The following is a 5,424-nucleotide window of genomic DNA, read 5'->3' as shown; positions in this document are numbered from 1 at the left end:
CTGGACACCAAGAAGAGAAAAGGGAAACAGCAGCACTGAGCACCCCTTTTATAAACTCGGTATTCAACAGCATACATCAATTCTGGTTGGATTACCTGCAGGCTCCAACCAATCAAAAAACAAAGACCAAGCCCGCGCAGGGGTGTGGCTCCAGGCTTCTCCTGGGCTCCTGCTGTCTGTCCCCAGTAGGCAGTGAAGCCAGGCACCAGCGCAGTGGGGCCACAGGTCAATTGTTTGCTTCACTTTTGTCATGGAATTTATTCCACCATTCGATTTAAAATTTGACAGAGTTTTTCTCTTTAGGTACAATACATACTCATCTGCTTTTTCTCCTTAGAGTGTTCAAATAAAGTGAAATTGCTTTTATAGGACTCATGCATTGGGAGTGGTGGCTGTTTTTCAACTACTGGATTACAGAAAGAAAACAAGGGTGGGATGCTGGCATTACAGGTGATGGCTTAACCCACTGCACCACAACACTAGCCCCTACCCACAGAATTTTAGAAGCCCAGTGAGTCAGAAACTAGATTGTCTCATTTGTGGAAGGAATGAAAATGTATAGTTTCGATAAGCCTGAATTATTTTTATTCCAGAAAACAAGTAAACACAAAGATATTTCAACTAGGTGATGAGGTGTCAGATATCATATTCATTTAGCATCATCGTTACCACTGCTGTATCTTTTCCTCTAACAACTGGTTGAGACACTTGCTTTAAATGTGTGGCCAGCTTTGGAAAGCTGGAAATCTTGATGCCAAGCTGATGTGAGATGAAATTTAAAACAGAGGCATACCAGCAAGAACCACAGCCTAAACCTAACTCTAGTGTTTACCTCTTGGCGATAGTTGGAAATCATAACCTATGTAAGTAAGAAAACACCAGATTCCACGTTAAGCACCATGTACACTGACCAACAATGCTTTACTCCCGGTGTTGATGGAAAGCACAGGAAATTTACCTCACTGTTTGTGGAAGTCTAGATGGATGCAACCCTGCGGAATAATGTTGAAGGACCTAGGAAAATTTTAAACAGGACTGTTCTTGTCTTAGCAATTCTCCAATAACACAGGTCATCAAAACAGTTCCAGGGATGCTCAAGTATGCACATTCCAGGTTGATCACTGCCGCATTATTTTAATGGTGAAAAATCAGAATTATCGGCCGGTGCCGCGGCTCAGTAAGCTAATCCTCCGCATTGCGGCGCCGGCACACCGGGTTCTAGTCCCGGTCGGGGTGCCGGATTCTGTCCCGGTTGCCCCTCTTCCAGGCCAGCTCTCTGCTGTGGCCAGGGAGTGCAGTGGAGGATGGCCCAAGTACTTGGGCCCTGCACCCCATAGGAGACCAGGATAAGTACCCGGCTCCTGCCATCGGATCAGCGTGGTGCACCGGCCGCGGCGGCCATTGGAGGGTGAACCAACGGCAAAGGGAAAACCTTTCTGTCTCTCTCTCTCACTGTCCACTCTGCCTCTCAAAAAAAATCAGAATTATCACACAAAATAGCAACCCCTTATGTTGGAATACAATGTAATCTTATACAGTCATTGAAGAGAATTAGATCTATGTGTTTATAATGTCTATATGTATAAAATGATCTATGTTTATTGTGTTTATAAGGTTTATAGTTTACTATACTGTCAAGTATAAAAAGAAAGATGGAAACTATCCTATTAAGAGCACAGTTCTGCACAAAGTCATTTCTATGTGCATGTGAGCACTGTACACACACAATACACCCACACCCACACCCACACACACACACACAATTTAAGGGAGGAAAAGCATCTGTAAGAGAGCACACCAAACTGTCAACAGTGCTTCGGACATCTCCAAACAGAACTGAGGAGTATCTTCCATTTTCTTTTTCAACTTCCACTTTCTAAATAATAAATTTTGTGATGTGCACACTTCAGGGACAAGTAAATCACATTCAGAATAACAAAAAGTAAAGATGCTGAACTTCATTTAAATTCTGGAGCCAAAAATCTTCAACATTTATAAAACTAAAATTCTGGGCTCTGGTATCAAGTTCCAGATGAACAAATGCAGCCAATACTCCAGGCTTTATTTATTCCTGACCCATAAAATGAGGCTGGGAACACCTGTCCTAGCCTCTGCTCTGGTAGCTCAGGTAGCTAAATTAAAGTTCCCGGGTAGCTAAATTAAAGTCATAGGAAGAATTAAAAGCCACTCCTGCGGTGCCAGCATCCCATATAGGCAGCAGTTCGAGTTCTGGTACTCGGATTCCAATCCAGCTCCCTGCTAATGTGCCTGGGAAAGCAGCGGAGGATGGCCCAGCTCTTGGGCTCCTGGCTCTTGGCTTAAAAATTTGCTCTGTGGGCCAACGCCGTGGTAAAGTAGGTAAAGCATCCCTCCGGCAGCGCCAGCATCCCTCATGGGTGCGGTTCGTGCCCCCGATGCTACTCTTCCAATCTAGCTTTCTGCTTATAGCCTGGAAAAGCAGCAGAAGATAGCCTCACTTCTTGGGCCCCTGAAACCATGTAGGGGACCTCAAAGAAGCTCCTGGCTCCAGCTTTTGAATCGGTTCGCCTCTGGCCATTGCAACCATTTGGGGAGTGAACCATTGGACGGAAAACCTCTCTCTCTGTAACTCTACCTCGCAAATAAATAAATAAATCTTTAAAAAAGTTGCTCTATCTCCCACTGCTTTTCAGAGAGAAGGTGGATAAAAAGGTGCTGTGCGCTCTAAATCCATTTGACAAAAAGGACTAAGATAATCTAAGATCAGGAGCAGTAGTAAGCAGCCTTTGAACCACAAAATAGAATAAAAACTATGTTGCTTAGCACACCAAGTGTTGGTCCACTACTACTCAAAAGCAAAGCATTTCATCCTTGTAATTATGCTCACAGGACACGCACTTATATACCCTAATGGTTGCGAAATTTTCTTCAGAATACTCAAGACTTTAATTTTTAAAGAAGAGAAAATGCCAGCTTTGATAAAATGAACATGCCTGCACTCGAAGGGAAAATTAAACCTTTAGGAAAAAAGCAATGAAACCACCAGATTGTGAAAAGCGTATTTTATCCACCAGGAAGTTTCTGAAAGCTGTTTTCTGTCATAAACAAACAAGTTGCCCAAACTCAGGACTGAACAACACATTCTACCAGTGCCACACAGCCACGATACTAAATTATTGTTCTTGCCAAGGCTTCAAATAGAGGGTACATTTCTAATTATGCTGGGTAAGCTCCAACTCCCTCAGTTTTGAGCAAGCAGAAAATTGTAGTCTAATGCTGCAAACTTCTATCAAGTTCCTAGTACCACGGGTTCAGTAAGTTATAACACACGTAAGATGGTGAATTTACTGATGACCAAAGATTGCCAAAATGACTTTTCACATACATTTCCTCAGGTTTTTAAACAAAAGGCATTTTAAAGTTGCTATAGCAATATAAAGGGAAAGTAAAGAATGACCAATCACACTGCCTCTGTTAAGGTCAGAGATGCTCTGTCTCATCTGCATTCCTTGTAGGCTGAGTCCTATTAGTGAGTCTCAAACTGAATTCTGCAGAACGGCATAGTTTCTAACTTCACAAGGCTGTAGTGATTGTATCTGGTGCCCAACACAGACAACCTAGTGCTGTGCTGCTCAAAAAATCCCAGCAAACCTTGTGGTCAGTTCAATTCTAGTAGTCTCTTCTGCCTTCTCATTAACTGCTACTTATATTCCTCTGTTTTTCTTATGACTTTCCCACATGGAGCATTCTCTAAAATACCTTCAGGCCAGACTTCAGCCCCTGGATCCTCAAAAGTGCAATAATGTACAGTTTGCAGGGCACTGTTAAGAGGTCAGGGAGAAGTCCCCTGGTGTTAATAGCTGCAGTAATATTGTTTTCTCCTTTAGACCACATCATTAAGGTGCTTTCATTATCCATAAAGCAATTCTTTATGTCACAGCAAATGAGATCCGGCACTAATTCAAATAGGCTAATTTCAACCTAACAAAATAATTTATTCCTAATAACTAAAGGACCAAGACAATGACCAAAATTTGTAAAGACTTGTTATGATACATGAGGGATCTTCAAACATTATATAAAAATATGTATTACAAAAAATATGCGTGGACTTAAAAAAATTTTACACTAAAATAAAGGTATCTTTTGATTCCATTTCCCATTAACTTTCTGAACTATTCTGATGAAGAAGAGAAAAAGCACGGTTTTAAAAATGAATCCTACCAGAGCAAAGGATGATGCTACATGATAATTTACAAGGGAGAAGCCAGCAGAGAAGAAGCAAGAAGCCTAACGCAAAAAAAATGCTGCCCTTCCTGAATTGCAAGGTGACTTGAAGCAGAGGAATGAGATTTCCTTTCCAAGTTAGAACAAATGCACACATTAGCATTATGTTCTTTTTTAAAAAAGATTTATTTTACTTATTTGAAAGAGTTAGAGAGACAGAGACAGACAGAGACAGAGAGGTCTTCCAACAGTTTGTTCACTCCCCAAATGACTGCCAATGGCCAGTGTTGAGCTGATCCAAAGCCAGGAACCAGAATTTTCTTCTAGGTCTCCCACACGGGTGCAGGACCCCAAAGACTCAGGTCATCTTCTACTGCTTTCCCAGGGCTTAGCAGAGAGCTGGCTCAGAAGTGGAGCAGCCGGGACATGAACCAGCACCCATATGGGATGCCAGTACTGCAGGCCAACACTTTATCCTGCTGTGCCACAGCGCCGGCCCCAGCATCAAGTTCTGATAGGACCATCTCCTCGTCCTGAGGCTCTGCTCCATACTACTGGAAAGACACAGTTTTACCTTCTAAGCTACACACAGATTTAGTGACAGCCTCCAGAGCACCATGGCTTGCTGTGCCACCCTGGCATCCCAGGAAGATCCCACAGTCCCAGCAGGAAGCACTCAGCTCCACCATGAGGCGGCACTCAAAAGTCTTCACCATGGGTGTCTGCAATCACAGTTGGATATCCAAGTGGTCACACAGATCCGAGGAACTCTGTTACATGTTTTCTGGCATCTGGAAACTCAGAAGTCAACTCAGTACATTTCCAGAGGCCAGAGCCCCTACACCTAGGACCAAGCAGCTCAGAACATGTCCTTGGGTGGGGGCAGTGAACTTCCCAAGGCAGGAAGTGTTCAAGTTGCACATAAAGTCCTGACCTCTGGTCCAAGATCCATTTGTGGGGCTCTTGAGGTGATCTTAGTTATAAGGGGGCTGCTTGGATGCAACATTTCTATCAGGGGCCTTGTCTGGACCTTGATTGCCAGGCTCAGAGCAGGAATAGAGCAGGGACAGACTGTCCCATGAGTCATTTGCGAGCACAGTTCTCAAAGTGTGGTACCATAGAAACACTAAGCGGAGCTGTGGGGACCCAGTACTGCTCAGAGAACTTGCAGGAGGTCTCTGCCACACAGCAGCATTCCAGTTCCTCTCAGTGCTCTAG

The 5,424-nt window shown here is 43.5% G+C and overlaps 1 long non-coding RNA gene across 29 annotated transcripts in view; it reads right to left on the bottom strand.

The window, feature by feature from the left end:
• Positions 1–5,424, bottom strand: part of LOC103346136 (uncharacterized) — a 331,605-nt gene that overhangs the window by 195,147 nt on the left and 131,034 nt on the right. The window lies entirely within an intron of this gene.

This window comes from Oryctolagus cuniculus, chromosome 12 (assembly GCF_964237555.1).
Source record: "Oryctolagus cuniculus chromosome 12, mOryCun1.1, whole genome shotgun sequence".
Lineage (NCBI taxonomy): Eukaryota > Metazoa > Chordata > Mammalia > Lagomorpha > Leporidae > Oryctolagus > Oryctolagus cuniculus.
The sequence above is the reverse complement of the archived record's forward strand: the minus strand, read 5'-3'. Positions and strand labels throughout refer to the sequence as shown.